This window comes from Notamacropus eugenii, chromosome 6 (genome assembly GCF_028372415.1).
Source record: "Notamacropus eugenii isolate mMacEug1 chromosome 6, mMacEug1.pri_v2, whole genome shotgun sequence".
NCBI lineage: Eukaryota > Metazoa > Chordata > Mammalia > Diprotodontia > Macropodidae > Notamacropus > Notamacropus eugenii.
In genome coordinates, this window is record NC_092877.1 from 350,427,593 (window position 1) to 350,445,276 (window position 17,684).

Genomic DNA, 17,684 nt, shown 5'->3' on the forward strand with positions numbered 1-17,684 from the left:
ATTAAAAATTGTTTTTACATGCAACTAGAAAATAAGATATATAGGCAATGTGGTATAGAAATATATCTTCCCTACAGGAAGATAGAATGGAAGGGGATTGAGGGTGGATGATAGAAGGGAGGACAGATTGGAAGAAAGTTTAATCAGAATACATGCTGTTCTGGGGTGGGGGAAGGTGGGAGATTGGGAGAAGATTTGAAATTCAAAATTTTGTGGAAGTGAATGTTGAAAACTGTAAATAAATAAATAAAAAGAAAACAAAATCAGCCTTCGGTGTTTGAAAGTCATACTCAGCAAAAAACAATCTGTTGTTTTAATGTTATGTGGAAAAATATGAAAGCAGTATGAACAAGATATGATTTTTGTTTTTCATCTAAGTTAAACTACTGAATTTGGGGATACTTATTTTGTAAATTTCTATCAAGTTAATCCATAAAAACACAACTATTACTTTAAATAACCTGTTTTCTTAATGTTATAGCATAAAATATAATAAATATGAAAATGCTCAATGAAAGAGAATCTGAAGGCTGTTTGCCAGTATATTAATAAATATATACACCTCCCTCTTTTACCCCAATGCATACATGGCTCACCTGCTCCCTTTGGACTAGTCTAATACCAGCATAATGCAAAACTACTCTCCTCCAACTTTGAGCTCTTTAATAAGTGAGATGAATCACCAGCCATGAAAATTATTCCCTCCTTGTAGAAGGAAAAAAGTGGCCGATTTATTTTGATCATTATTCCCTTAGTACTCAAGGCATAGATTTCACAATAAATTCCAAGGGCCAATATTCCACCATGCTTACTGTGAATTGAGTTTGATCAACATTGATAGTAATGGTGCTGAATGTGTGTTCTGCAAATTCATGCTAAGTCCACAGACTCCCTGAGTATACTCTTTATTTCCAGTAGCTAAAGTGCAAGAAGACTCCTACAAAAGGATTGGCTTTACATTCTAAAAATGTGTTGCATGTGCTTTAATCTATAGGTTTATCCCCAAGCAATATTAAACATTCATTGTGTGTCAGGCACTGGGCAAGGTTCTTGGTATACAGAAGGAAAAAAATGCCATCATCCCTGCCTCAAGGAGCTCACGTTCTTTTGGTGAGACAATGTGTTTACCTGTAATCATATATGGAATAAATGTAAATACTTCTTTGGGCTTCCTCTTTTTTGCTTCAATACTTGTAGTTCAAACTCCAATGTGCATTTCACTGAACTTCCCTGACCATTTTTCATACACAAGTCAACGTCTGTTTTTTCATGTCAACTTGTAGCATGGACCAATAATTTGGATTTTTTTTTGGTTTAGCTGGGCTCAAAGTACATTGTTATTCAAAATCAAACATGCTTTTCTAATCATAGAGATTTTCCTTTAAATAAGTATTTTTAATGATTTATTGCATCTTGCCATATTGTGAGGCTAAGTGACCAAGGGGAAAGACCACTGACTACAATTAGAGAATATTTTTACCATTGCTGGCTTCTATGTAGATGACATGGATATGAGTTTCCTCATTTGTCAAATGAGGGACTTGGGAGAGGTCCACGTAGGTCTCCTCCAGGTCTAAAGTCATAATTTCTGATTCTATGCAGTCATTCTCATCCTCTACCCTCTTTTTCACTGCTTTCCCTTGACTCTACTCAAGCCCTCAACCTCACCACTGACTTTCAATTTCATCAAATGATCTGACTTTCTCCTTTTCTAAGGAGACCTAGGGAACCTTGCTGGGGATGGAAGCTCAATTCCATGTGGACAGTCTCGGGCGGGTAAAGGTGGGAACTTCTAAATCTTAGAGTTCTCATGAGGCCCCCCAGAAAACAGCAGGGAATCGAGGAGTGAGACCGAGCAATCTCGTGTATTTCCACCTCTTCCCGTGAGAAACGTGATGGGAGGAGCATCCCCCTCGAGACTGTCCCGGATCTGGGCACACCTATTGTTATCTAACAGGCACGGTATTCAGGTGCAAACAATGCGGCCGGAGAGCTTAATTAGGATCAGGAAAGCCTGAAGGCGCTCTTAGCGCGGAGGGGCCCTGACAGACAGAAGGCCTCTCCTCCCTTTTCCTCTCTCCACTCTCCCCTCCCCCTCTCTCCCCACTTACACTTCTGCTTCCAATCTCTTACCATAAGATCTTTGCCTCCTTGGGAGATTCCTCGCTCCCTCCTAAGGAAGAATTCCCCCTGCACTTGTAACCAGGACCCTGAATAAAGCTTAACCCTTGTTCGACTCCGGAAAGTCTCTTCTCTCATACGTTTATCCGGTTTGGCCAACCGAAGACCTGCGATAGAGGTAAGGTAAGACTCGGGTAGCCCTCAGGCCTCTAGGCCTGGCAGAACCTGAAAGAAATTCTTTCTTTTGCTCTCCTCTCTAGCTTAAAATAGTCTCTTAATTTTTCTTCTTTTCTCTTATCCTTGTGACAGAGGTGACTCTCCTAGCCAAGGATATTCACTCCACCTATGTTTACAACTTGTCAGAAATTTGTGACGGAGTTCTGACAAGAGCCAGAAAACTTGAATACTGCTTCTAATGCCTGTTATCCTTAAGACTGTGGCCAAGAAATTTACCCTCTCTGATGCTGAGTTTTCTTGGGCAAAATGGGGGTACCTGCCTCAGATTTATGTGGATAATCCTTCAGAAGCTCTATACAGTAAATGTGAGTTGTCATTATCCCAAATGGAGATATTTTTTGTACTGCCAGCTATACAGGGCTATTGTGATAAACCTGGGAAAATGTAGATCAAATGCCATTAAGGTGACATTCTCTATAAATGCCAACTATTATTGTCATTCTACCTCCGATTTATTCTCCAATATCACTCACTAAATCATTCTTTCTCTCTATTAAATTTCCAATTTCTCCCTTCTTATCAGAACTATTTTTCCCTGCTGTAAACAATTCCAGGTTTTCTTATCCTAGAAAAAAAATGTTTTCCCTGGGGGTAAAGTTAATGTTCTATCTCATCTCCCTTTCACTCTCAAACTTCCAGAATAAATAGTTCATGTTTGCTGCCTCCAATTCATCACTGCCCACTCATCCCTGGACTCCTAGCAGTAAAAGCTTCTCTTTCCATGTCTGCTAAAATCATGGATCAACGGCCTAGACACTTGACAATTTGACTTGGCTGGCATCAGAGATTCCCTATTCTCCCAGCTCTCTAAATAAACTTCTCTATCTTTCACTGGTTCTTCTTCCTTATTTCCTTATCCACCCCTTACAATTCAATCCAAGCATTTTGCAGATGGAATGGGAAGGTTCTTTCTTTCTTTTTCTTTTCTCCATGTAGTCTTTCTTCTTGATTTTATAATCTCTTAGTGATTCAACTCTCACTTCTTTGAGAATGAGTCATAAATTTCCATTCCTCTAAGCCCCAGTCTAGAATTTACAAATACCAATTAGATATTTACCCTTAATTATCTTATTGTCACTAGAAACCCAATATGTGTAAAACTGAGCTCCTCCTATTATTCTTTAAACCTGATATTCTTGACTTCCTTATCTCTGTCCATTGGTACCACCACTTATCCAGCACTTTCAATCTGAAAAACATGTTATGATACTTTTTTTTCCCTTTCTCCTTCCTTCATATCCCATAAGTAGGTAGTTTACATTCTATCTAGGTACTCTCTTATGTGCACTAATTCTAATTGCATCATTCTCTGTCCCTGATCATCAGTGTATGCTTCCTATGTTATCTTCCTAGGTAATTTTTTTTACCTTTAGCTTCTCCATCCTTCAACTCATCACATACTTTCATTATAAAGTCCTTCTACACAAATTAGGGTCTCTATTTTCTAGATGAGGAAGCTGAGATTTAAGAGGTTAAGTGATTCACCCAGAGTCAAGGGTATATGAGTAAACCAAAACCAATAGCATCACTCAGTTTCAGAGTGGGAGGAGACCACAAGAACCTAAACAATCCATTTTAAACCATGCAGAAAAAGTGGCCATCCAGCCTCTGCTTGATACCTACATTGAAGTAGAAATCTCTGTTCCCAGGAACACACACACACACACACACACACACACACACACACACACATCTGTCTGTCTGTATGTGTATATATGTATATGCATGTATACATATGTGTGTATGTATGCATAAAATAAATAAAATGAATCTTAAGTGTTCTTTATAATCTCCACCCATTACTCATTTTTCTTCTACTTGGAATAAAACAGAACAAATTTCTCCACATGACAACCCTTTCAATACTTTAAGAAAACTATGATGATCCCCCTTGCCTGTGTCTTCTCTTCTCAAGACTAAACATGCCCAGGTCCTTTAACTGGTCCTCATACAGAAAAGTCACAAGGACAACATCCTAGCTTACCTGCTATTGGATGCCTTCAAACTTATCGGTGACTCTCCTAAAATATGACCCTAAATTTGGAAACAATACTAAATATACTATCAGGCAGGGCAGAGGGAGTAGGACCAAACTGTTCTTTATTAACTTTAATTCCAGAACCAGTTCTCTTTTCCCCCATAAGATTTCTTCTATAGATCTATTTTTAAAATATCTACAGTGTTTTTACATTGTAGACAGATTCAGATACCAGGTTAAGGGGTTTGGATTCCATTATGTAGTACTGTCAATAACCTAGTTTTTGACCATTAATCAGTCTAACTCTAACCTACATGCTTTAACCAAAACACATTACTCATAACACTCAGATAGAAATAACATTTTTCCTGCTCATGCTGCTCCTTAGGTATGTTCTGTAGGCATCCTTCTCTGACTTTTGACATTCTTCAAATACAAATTCTCCATTATAATGTTTTCTAAGATACCTTCATCTGTAAGAGATTGCCTTCTCATGTGATCCTATCATTCTAAACTATTCTCGTGGATTTAAAATGTTCTAATATGAATTATATTTAACTAAGTATGGAAAATCTTATTACAACTGCAGAATTATAAGCTTCTATAGGATGGGTAGTATGTATCATTTGTCTTTGCATTTTCCCCAGCATTGTGGTCAGAGAGCTGACCTCAAAGCTAGTTCCACATCTATCACATCCTGGCTGTGTGATCCTGGGAAAGGATCCTAGGATCCTTTAATTCTTCAGTGTTCTGAACAACTTGCTAAAACTCTTAAGTAATAGAGAAGGTGCTGGATAGCATTGGTAAAATGAGTTTTCTCATCTGGAATTCCCTATATCAAAGAAATCATAGGACTAGTCATTATGCACATCCTTGTCTAGCTCAATACTGAATTAAGTGTATTATGCAAACTAGGCATGTAATAAATATTCGGGGCATGAATTAGCAGCCTCACTCCCAATTATCTAACTGGTAAGTTGGAATTGTCTTACAATATATTAAGTTACATAATATCACATATCAATCATTTTATACTATATAAAATCTATATCAACCAAATATCAGTTTGAATTATTAGAATACCAATTCAATGGGCAAGATTTATTAAGTCATATTCACTAGTGAAGGTGGTCTAATGAAGGTTTGATTTGAAAAAAAATAGAAATATCATTTCCAAAAACTATCATATATCATCAATGTTATTAATATAAACTACTTTTGATCTAATTTTGTGATTTCATCAGAGAAATATTTTCTACCACTGTACAGTTATAATTCATAGGCATATAGGATCACATATATAGAGCTAGAAAGGGTCTCAGCAACTGCTGAGTCTTAATCCCTTCCCTCCCTATGTGTGTGTATGTATGTATATATATTTACGTAGATGGATCTGTATAGTTAGAGACGGAAATATGATTTATATTTGGGGTGTAGGATGTGTTCAGGGAGGACCAGTACTTTGGTGTGATGGCTGCCCAGCTCTTTTCAGGGCTCTTTCCACCTTTGGTGTCCACCTGTTCTGCCTAATTCTCACCTGTGACTCCAACAAGCTGCAGTATGTGCAGTGGCCACACCCCAGTAACCTTTTCGGCAGATGGCCCAAACCAGGTTGAGGGTAACCAAGGGTTCTCAAACCCATTGGTGAGTTAGGGGGGTGTCTACCCCAAGCACGTGAAGACTTCATCTGGTGGAATGGGAGGATGAGAACAATTTTTTCCAACAGCCATGAAGGCAGATGAAGCAGGAGGTGTGGAGCACTTAGAACTTGGTTAGACACCGAAGGCACCAAGGTCATCCACTACATCCTGAGTCATTGCCAGCTGTCTTGACTCTGTTCTGCCACTGGACTATGATGACTCAGGAGGAGAGAGTGAGGCTGATGACTTTGTGCAACTCTGCCTCACTCAAATCCAATTTATCCACGAATCAAAAGACATCACCCATACCATTTCACTATTATGCCTCAAAGTCCTGTGGTGAAAGGCAAGTGATGAAGCAGCAGGTGCCGATACACTGGGAGCTGTAGTCACGACCCTGCAGACAGGCAGCCCAGACCACAGGATCATTTCTCACTGGAAGCAGCAGTGGGACTTGGCAGCCCTCTGTGCATCTGAGCAGCCTTTTAAGGATCGCACTGCTCACCTCCTGGTGTGATGAAGGGGACAAAAAAAAAAGGTGCCCTAAACATTGCCTGCTTACCCAAACCAGACCTCATTACAGCAGCAGGTGAGGAATTCCACTATGAGGTCGAAACACGAAAAAAAAAAATGTGCAAAGACGATTCCACTCACCATCTGCACATGGAAGGTGTGCATACTAATAGACAACACAAAATCCAGTAGACCTGAAAGAAGAGCTGCTCTTATTGCAAGAGAACTCAACAGGTATTGCATCCAAATAGCAGCCCCGAGTGAAACAAGGTTGACAAATAAAGGCCAGCTCACTGAAGTTGAAACTGGATATATCTTTTTTTCTGGAGTGGGCACAGTGAAGGGGAGTGATGTGAAGCTGGTATGGGTTTTGCAATCAAAACCAATCTAATCAGCAAGCTGGCATGCCTACCAAAAGGAGTGAATGACAGGCTCATGACAATGCAATTGCCACTAACAGAAAAATGCCATGCCACCATCATCAGTGCTTATGCTCCCACCATGACAAACCCTGATGAAGTCAAAGACAAATTTTATGAAGACCTAGAGACTCTTATCATCAACATGCCAAAAGAGGACAAGCTTATAATACTGAGAGATTTTAATGTTAGAGTAGGCTCAGATTACCAGACCTGGCAGGGAGTCCTAGGGAGGAATGGAGCTGGAAACAGGAACACCAATCGTCATTTACTGCTGAAGACTTGAGCATCACATGACATTCTCATCACCAACACTGTCTTCTGCTTACCTAAACACAGTAAAACTTCATGGATGTACCCTTGCAACAAACACTGGCATCTAATAGACAATGTGATTGTAAGGAGAAAAGACAGACAAGATGTGAGAGTGACAAAGGCAATGTGTGGTGCAGAGTGTTGGACTGATCATAGACTTATCCTTTCCAAGCTAAATATTCACGTTCATCAAGAGTGCCGCTGCCAAGACAAAATGACTTCCAGAAGAATTAATATCAACAAATTAGAGCTCTTGTCTGAGAGTGAACAGTTTGCTACTGACTTGGAGGGAAAATTGAGCCAACATAGAGTTGGCAACAGTGGAGCAGAAAAGGAGTGGGCAGCTCTCAGAGATTTGGTGTATAGCACTGCATTTGCCCATCTGGGTCAGAACACTCACAAACATCAAAACTGGTTTGATGAAAATGATGGGGAAATTCAGAAGCTGCTAAATGAAAAATGTGAACTCCACAGGATTTACCAGCAGGATAGTTCATCCACCTCTAAGAAGGCAGCATTTAATTCCATCAAAAACAAAGTACAAGCAACGCTTAGAGAGATGCAGGATTCCTGGCTCAGTAAGAAGGCAGAGGAAATTCAGTTTTATGCTGATAGTAACAATCCAAAGTGCTTTTGTGATTCCCTGAAAGTTATTATGGACCAAAAACCTATGGTGCATCACAACTACTCAGTGCTGATGAAGCCACACTGATTAGTGATAAGGACATGATCCTAGAGAGATGGGCTGAACACTTCCATAGTCTTCTCAACAGACCATCATCCATCAATGCTGAGGCCATGGACTATTTACCTCAGGTTGAAGTCAGTCCCTCCTTAGTTGAACTTCAAACTAAAGAAGAGGTTTTGAGGGCCATTAGGACCCTTTCATGTAGCAAAGCACCTGGTGCTGATTCTATTCCAGCTGAGATTTACAAGGTAGGGGGACCATTGTTCATACAAAAGCTGACTGAAATCTTCCAGGTTATATGGCAAGAGGAGGTTATCCTCCAGGAGTTTAAGGATGCCTCCATTGTCCATCTCTATAAGGGTAAAGGGAATAAATTGTCCTGCGATAATCACAGAGGGATCTCTCTTTTAGTCATTGCTGGCAAAATTCTTGCTAGAGTCCTCCTTAATAGGCTAATCCTTCACCTGGAAGATGGACATATTCCTGAGAGCCAATGTGGCTTCAGAAAGGGCCGAGGAACAGTCAATATGGTGTTTGCTGCCCCACAACTCTAGGAGAAATGCCAGGAGCAGAACAGAGGTCCATACACAATGCTTGTAAATCTAACTAAGGCCTTTGACACTGTTAGTCATGAATGCTTATAGAAAATTATGTCAAAATTTGGTTGCTCAGAGAAGTTCATCAATATTGTATGTCAATTTCATGATGACATGTTTGCCTGGGTTCTGGATAATGGACAAAGCTCTCATGCCTTCCCAGTCACCAGTGGAGTGAAACAGGGCTATGTGCTTGCTCCCATGCTTTTTAACATGATGTTTTCAGCCATATTGACAAATGTTTTCAGTGAGGATGAACATGGCATCAAGGTCAACTACCATGCTGATGGTAAGTTCTTCAATTTGAAAAGGTTACAAGCCAAGACCAAAGTGGAGGGAGTGCTGATGCATGATTTTCTGTTTGCAATTGATTGTGCACTCAATGCAGCCTCTGAAACTGAGACGCAACAAAGTATGGATCAATTCTCTGCTGCCTGTGCTAATTTTGGCCTAATAATTAGCACCAAAAAAGCACAGGTGCTCCATCAGTCACCACCACACCATCCATGTGTGGAACCATCAATTACAACAAATGGAGAAGTTTTGAATGCTGTGGATAAGTTCACTTACCTTGGTAGTGTACTTTCCAGGGATGTATACATTGACGATGAAGTTGACTCGTGCATTGCCAGACCTAGTTCAGTGTTTGGGAGGCTCCAAAGAAAGGTTTGGGAGAGAAGTGGTATTTGACTACTAAACTGAAGATCTACAGAGCTGTTATGCTGACCTCATTGTTATATGCTTGTGAAACATGGACGTTGTACCAGTGCCATGTCAGGAAACTGAATCTCTTCCACTTGAACTGTCTTAGGAAGATTCTGAGGATCACTTGGCATGATAAGATACCAGACACTGAAGTCCTTGCTCTAGCTTAACTGCCAAGTATTCAAACTATGCTTCAGATGGTGCAACTCCAATGGGTTAGCCATGTTGTTCAAATGCAAAATGTACACTTGCCAAAAAGACTATTTTATGGAGAACTTGTATAGGGCAGGTGATCACATGGTGGCCAGAAGAAATGATACAAGGACCCTCTCAAGTCTCTCTCAAGAACTTTGGATTTGACTGTGCAACATGAGATACACTGGCACAAGACCACTCCAAATGGAGCGCCCACATAAGAAAAGGTGCTGTGCTCTTTGAGCAAAGCAGAATTGAGCACAAAGTAAACGCAGGATGTGCAAATTTGGAATATCTACCCCAAATATTCAAATGGACTATCTGTGCCCAACCTGTGGTAGAGCATTGTGAACTCATATTGGTTTGATCAGCCATAGTTGGACACACTGAAATTTCACTTTGCAATGGTGATGTCATTTTGGTCCTCTTCAAAGACGAAGGACAACAACCAACCATGATTCATATTTATGAATCAAGTACTTCTAAGGGCCAAACATATAGGAAATAGCAAATATATGAGACCAATGAGCTAGTCCCCAGCACACAAATGGTCTAAGAATGTGAAAAATAATTCTCAAAAGAATAACTACAAATTGTTAAGAATTATATGAAAAATTACTCCCCCACTAATAATGATAAGGAAAAAGAACATCAAAACCAAACATACCGAGAAAATTAGCAAAGATGAGAAAAGGTAGAAAATGTCAATGTTGGAGGGACCATGGGAAGATAGGCACATGATAACATTATGGATAAAGCTGTGGATTAATCCAATCATTCTCAAAACTAACTTGGAATTCTGATAGGAAAAAACTGTTAAAATGTTTATGCATTTTGAATTATATCTTACTACTTGACATATACCACAAGGAAGTCACAGATAGAAAGAGAAATCCCATCTATTCCAAAACACTTAGAATGACACTACCAGTAAAGAAGTGGAAACAAAATAGATGTCACTGATGATGGAATAACTCATCAAATCATAGTTCATAAATGTGATAGAATGTTACCATAATGTATGAAAGATAAATATAAGTAATTCAGAGAAACATGGAAAACATGAATTAATGATTCATTCAATGATTCTGCTAGTTTAAATGGGGGAAGGGCAAAATAAAATGCAATGTAATTATAATGATCTACCTTAATCTCAGAGAAGAGAAGAGAAACATATGTCTCTCCCTTTTAAAGAGAAAATGGGAACTATGGTTATGGAATAATTCATGCATCGTCAGACTCAGGTAAAGAATTGGTTAATTTTACTGAGCTCCTTTGGCTCTTTCTTTATTCTGTAATAAGGGATATCTCACTAGATGAGGTTGGGATGGATAAAAAACTTCTAAAAAGAAGAAAATGTAAAAAAAAAGATATAAAGAAAATATTTTGGTTTTATTTATTAAATATGGGCCTTTTTTTTCTAGGAGAAGTTTGGATTCATTCAAAGAATTTTGAAATTTTCAAAGGCTATCTGTCTCCTGATGAATTATAGGCCTAAACCAAGATTTATTTGCAGACATGTGTCTGTGTGCATGAATGCACATATATGCATGCATACATATACATACATACATACATACATATACAAACTCTACTGGTTGCCCACCTAACAATGGAAACAATATTTTGTACAATATTTTGAATATTTTGTACAATAAAAACCCTTGATCTACTTGGTTTTTCCTGTTCAGATTTCTCACCCCATCTATTTTGGTTAGTTATGGATCTTTTCCAGGAGTCTCTGTGATGTAAGCAGAACAAAGTTATCTGCAACTGAAATCATCTGAAAGATCTTAGCAATGATAAAGAATCCCTATTCAAGTTGTAATTTAGGTCCTGAATCTATTTCATGATGTAGGCTAACATTCTTGGTGAGCACAAGCTCTTATCTTCATTTTTACATCTTGTATGATGTCAACAAATAGAAATACACCAAGCAATCATACAAGGTTATCATTCACATTATATCTTTCAATAACTCCCACACAATTTTAAAAAATGATTAGGAAAGAAAAAATGAAAGTTTCCGTATCAGAGTATACTGGGAGGAGTTGAGTGAACTGATGCAGAAGGAATTAAGCCGAACCAGATGACAAATAACATTATAAGACAAACAACTTTGAAAGGCTTAAATGGTCTGATCAACACCACAACCTAGAGGAATAAAGATAAAGGATTCTACACTCTGCTAAAGGTGATGAACTTCATAGAGGCAAGAATGAGATAGATAGATAGGTAGATAGATAGACAGACAGACAGACAGACAGACGGATGGACGGACGGACGGACGGACGGACGGATGGATGGATGGATGGATGGATAGATGGATGGATGTTGGATAAGTGGATGGATACAGATGTTACAAAGCAATGTGAAAATTTACATATTAATTTTTAATTAAAAATTTTTAAACACTATGGGGAACATCCTGCTGAAGGAAAACATTTAAGAAAACATTGTTTTGTCAAAGCGATGTTTTCTTATAATTTAAAACAAAACAACAAGAATTGTGGGATCTTATATTCTCTAAACCTTTCAGTCAATTATTATTGACAATTATACTTTAGTAACTATGTAGTCCACTCTGGAACATCATCTGTGAAAGCCTGTCCATTTCCTCCTTGACCCATCATCTATGATGCCCTCAATTTATGTGCATATTCTCATTAAAATGTATATAGATGAAAAGATATGTGTATGGGTGATACCTGGTATTCTCTCAGTTGAATTTAATTTTCTTTGAAATTATTATAAGGTATAAATTTTTCCCACATCTTTGGTATCTTTCTCTTCTGCATATACTATGAATCAGTTGAGACTCTGCTTTGCAACTTTGCTCTTGCAACACTGCTTTAAAAATCTGTCTGATTAAAATAAGTGTTATGAAGGTCAGTGATGATAATCCATGAGAGGATTTAAATCTATGTATGTGAATGCAGTTTTCTGGATTCTTTCCCTTTTAGGTGTATTTGTATCTATCTCAATCTAGCTATAGCTATATGGGTTTGAATTTCTCTCTGCTTGTCTCCATTTTCCCTCTAAGATTCTATATTTCCTCAGATGTCTTGTACTAGTGGATTTCTAGATCCAGCTTGAAATTTCTCTCTGCATCTGTTTCTTTCTCTCACTCTATATTTATTTCATTCACTTTGTCTTCTCCTCCATGACATCTCTTATGTTAATTACCTCCTCAATAGATGGTACATAATCATGAGTATGGATGCCTACTGCCTAGAACCCACAGACAGAGATGTGGGTTTGGAGTTTAGCATGTCTTCTGAGCTTGAAGAGGAGGTTTTGGCTAGATGCAGCTATTTAAAAGTCATTTGAAGCTAGAAGAGTTGAAGTTGTAGCTCTAAAAAAATTCCCAAGGAAATTGTATGTGCATTTCCTTGTGCTTTTGTGTGTGTGTGCATATGTGTGTGCATGCGTGCATGTGCATGTGTGTGTTCCTGTGTGTTCATGTGTGTGTAGGAAAGAGGTTGAGTGTATGTGGGAGGTGAAGAAACAAGAGATGCAGAATGAATGGAAAATGACAGACCCTGTGTAACTACCCATATTAAAAGAACAGGAAGAGATTGGGGAACTAGAAGAAAAAAAATAGACAGTGGTTAGAGAAGTAGGAAAAGAAGCAGGAAATTAGGATAAGTATTAGAGATATTATCTCCACTTTACAGATTGTGAAAATAAGATTCAAAGAGATTAAGAAAATTGTTCATAATTAGTAAATTCCAGAGTACCTTCCTCGATGCAGCTTTGCCATGCTAGGTGGTTCTGTGCCAATGTCTCCCATATCTACAATCAATTCCAAAGTTCTTTAGAGACTGTAAAAGTGTCCTTGTATCACTTATTTTGACCTCCATGTGAGCACCTGTCTCATGTGAGTTATCCATAAAATAGTCTTTAAGGCAAACATTATGTTTGACATTTGAACAATATAGTTAACCCACTGGAAATGTGCTGTTTGCCCAAGAATTTTTAGGGTGACTACCAAATTGAAGGTCTACAGAGCCTCTGTGTAGACCTCGTTGTGTATCTGTGATACCTGGGCAGTATACCAGTGCCATGCCAGGAAACTGAACTGCTTGCATTTGAATTGTCTTAGGAAGATTTTGAATTTCACCTGGCAGGATAAGACACCAGACACTGAAGTCCTTTCTCAAGCTGATCTGCCAACCCTTCAAACTCTACTTCAAAAATACCATACACATTTATAATACAGACATATACAATATATATTATATATATACATGGTTATATATAATATATACACATAGTGATATAAACATATGATATACAACTACAATTATATGTAATGTAATGAAATAGCATGCTAAACTATTAATAAACACAAATTTAACAAATATAAAGAAAAATAAATGAAAATAAATAGAAGAATCAATGAAATTACTCATGTACAGTTGATAAAAAATTTACATAAAACTGGTTTTAGACCCTTGACGTATAAACTAACGTGAATGACAGTGTTTTCATTTCAAAGATACATAGAAGAAATCAGAAAAAAAGCATGAGAAGATATTTAAGAAATGATATAAAATGATGGAGGAGTGATTAGTAATCCAGTGGCAGCAAAAATGAAATAAATATAACTCCAAATGACTAAATTCCAAGCTAAAATCAAATTAAGCTCAATGACTAATCTTGACTCCAGAGAGCCAACGATATTCCCCTTCTTTCAGCAGAGGGTTAAGGAACTATGAGGAGGTTATTTCAGGTCATTTCACTTTTTTTTTCTTTCTTGCGCGGAAGATTATAAACGAAGAGTATAAAATATTTAAAGAAATGACTGCTTATTAAAGAGCAGAGAAGACATCAATAAGAAATTTCAAAAGTAAAATAAATTCAATCTGCACGGCCACTGTCTGAATTGCTTATGTATTGATTCTCTGGGAAACAGGAGAAATATATGACAAGCAGAAATATGCTAGGGCAGCCTCACACTTGAGATCACCTAGGTTTAAGAAACCTAGGGTTTTGGACACATCATTATAATGTGCACAAGCAGCAGGGAGACTGGCAGCATGCTCCCAAAAAGCAGGTAAGAGAACATGATGGAGAAGCCCTGCGGCAAAGGGACAAGTCCCCTCAGTCCCCATTTTTTCTCTCAATTTCTTTGCCAAGCTGAACTCCCAAATTTAAAAATAATGAGCTTTACTGCCACTATGCATTAGTAAGGAGAGTGCAGATGCACATCAAATGGCAGCCTTCACATTTTCTATTTACAGTTTGGGCTGCTCTTTTATTTATTTATTTATTTTTGGCTCAGCCACCTAAATTGACAAGGCCCTTCCTTCTGTGGTCTTCGAAGTGTGTTAGTTCACAATTTACGATTTCCCCCCTTTTTCACCTCCCTCTTCTCTACAAACCGCATCTCCAAGGTCAGTTCCTATCAGACAAGCCAAAGGTTCATAGTAATTAATGACCAGACCTCGAGATCATCTACTTAAACCTCTGTTAATTTTCTGAGGAGGAAAGTGAATACCACTGGTTACGATTGCACATATACAGAGGAGCAAAGATTAGACTTGAGCCTAGATCTTCAGACTGTAAATCCCATATCCTTTCTTCTTTGGCATGAAATTGAATACAGAAGGATTTTTTAAATTGGTTGTGCAAGATGAGTTTTATCAAAGTATGAAACAAGCTTATGGTTGGCTGGTAATAATTCAGTTTCCAATAGTAACTATCGTATTAGGCAAACCCAGCAATTATACCAAAACCATGGTCATAGTCTTCAACGTTTCTAAATTGGTTCTCCTTCCTTCTTGTGTGACTTTTTACCCCAAGTAATATATTTTAAATCATTGAAAACAAAATGTTTCAAGGAAACAAAACCACAGCACATTAAGATATGCACTCTTGTTGGCAAACTCTACTGCAAACAGAGCTAATGTATACGAATTATGTATTAGTCCAAACATGAAATTTTGGTCTGCAGCTAAAATACCTCAAATTTAACTCAAGGGATTTATGTGGCATCACTACCAACTGGGAGATGTACGCAACCACCGAATTAATTCATCTCTCTGGATTGTGCTCACGTACATACTTTGGTACATCACCATCATGTCCACCAACCACACATACTGGCAATGTAGAACCCTTTATGAAGATCAAAATATCATTTCTTAGGTAATTTTGAAAATAAATCTACTCTGGCTGTAAGTGGCTTCACCTGTCGCAATTAATTAAATCTGTGCTTTGTCACCTATGATAATCCATTTATTGCAGTGAAAAGTCATTAATTTTAGAACCACTAACAAATTACAAAGCATAATTGCAAAGGCTGTTTTCTTTCCAAGTATAGGCACCTGAAACACCTTCACATACTGCCATGGGGAGATCATTTTGGACTGAGAGCTGCCATATCCTGATCTCACAGTCCATTGGGTTTAGTATTGGCAGCAGACATGCTGTAATTTTTCAGTTTCCTAATTAGATTTACCCATTAATTTAACTATCCCATCATACAAGAAGGAGAGAGACAGAAAAGTGGGGGGAGCGTGGCCCTGCTCCACCCCCTTGTGTAGATCTTCTTCAGTTAAACGCTATCTGATGACTACATCTAGTTATAATGTTTGCATCTGAAAACTCGTTATCTAGCCATGTATTTAAGATCCACATTTTGTTCAATTCAATTAAACCAAAATTAATTAAACATTTACTACTTGTAAAGCACTATTCTATTGGATGGAGATAAATTGCAAAAATTAAATAGCCCTTACCCTCAAAGAGATTACAGTTAACTGGGGAATTCAACATGGACACAAACATAGCTTCCAGCAGATGTGTCATGATGAGCTATACCTCTGAGTGGCCTGCACCAGACTAAAATGTCATTGGGAAATATTAACAAAATAAATAAAATTATAACAAAACATCCATAGTGTTACATTTCAAAGCTAAGTCAATATGCAGCACGCAAAGATCCTTATGTGGATCTTTTTTGTGGCTTTTTTTTCTATGGAGTTTGACAACATTGCCTTACACATCTCTTCACCCACCAGATCTCTGCAATACAGTGACACTGGCTTCCTTCCCACAAGAAATTTTATCTCCTGACTCTGGCCACTTTCACAGACTGTCTCCTGTCCCTGGAACCCTCTCCTTTCTCATCTCCATCTCTTAACTTCAAGTCTCAGTTAAAATTCCACCCTCTTCAAGAAGTCTTTATCAATCCCCTTTAATAGAAATGCCTTCCCTCCCCTGATAATTTCCAGTTAATTTTGCAAGCTATTTGTTTGGGCATCATTCTTTGTATGCTCTTTCTCCTAATAGAGTGTAACCTTTTTGAGAACAGGGACTCTCTGCATCCCCAGAGCTTAGTGCATAGTAGACACTTAAAAATGCTTATTGATTGTTGACTGACAAATACACAAAAGCATGGCAATTAGAGGAGAGAAAATATTAACAACTAGAAGAATGGAGGGGCAGTGAGAAGGAGGGGGAGGAGAATAGCACTGGAGTTAAGCCATGAAAAAAGATAGGAGAGTGAGAAATAGATCTGTGATTTCATTGGTATGGTGAATTCCCAATGAATAACTTCTCTTTTCTAAATCCTCAGAAAATTCTACTACAATTATTAACAATTGTGTTAGTGAGCATTTAGGGAATGCAGGGAAAGTGTTACTCTGTTTAGCCCCAAAAGACAGAACTAGAAGCAACTAGTGGAATTTTCAAAGAGGCAAATTTGGCTTTAATGTCAGGAAAATCTTGTGAGTATGAAGAATTTTCTCAAAGTGGAATGGGCTATCTCAAGAGACAGGGGGCTCCCTACTTGAGTAGAGTTCTCCAAATGTTGGATGGACCCTTGCTGGTTGTGCCATTGCAGGGATACGTCTTTAGATGTAGGTTGTACCAGATGGCCTCTAAAAGGTAGGCCAATTAAGAAATTCTGTGATTCTACATCCTGGGGATCTATAGTGCTAACCACATCATTAAAAAAATCTCCATTTTCTCCTTTCATGATTAAATTGAAATTGTTATTTTAAAAATTAGGAAATCTTGGCTCTAAGTCAAACCTGATCACTAAAGTTATGGTTGTGATTATTGTTTACATTAGTATGTGTGTGTGTGTGTCTGCTGTTTTGTTTTGTTGATAAGCAAGGCTCCAAGCAATCCGTTGCCCTCTTTGATGCATCACAGATGTTAAGAAAAGGGTGACATTAAGATGATCGTAGGCATGCAATTTACCTTTTCATCCCCTTCCAAAATTCAACACCTTAAACTACCACCAAAAAAATCACAGACTGTCTA

The 17,684-nt window shown here is 38.1% G+C and overlaps 1 protein-coding gene across 2 annotated transcripts in view; it reads right to left on the bottom strand.

The window, feature by feature from the left end:
- The window catches only part of LOC140510114 (neuroligin-1-like), a 309,399-nt gene that overhangs the window by 138,691 nt on the left and 153,024 nt on the right, over positions 1-17,684 (bottom strand). The gene's annotated exons all lie outside the window — the stretch shown is intronic.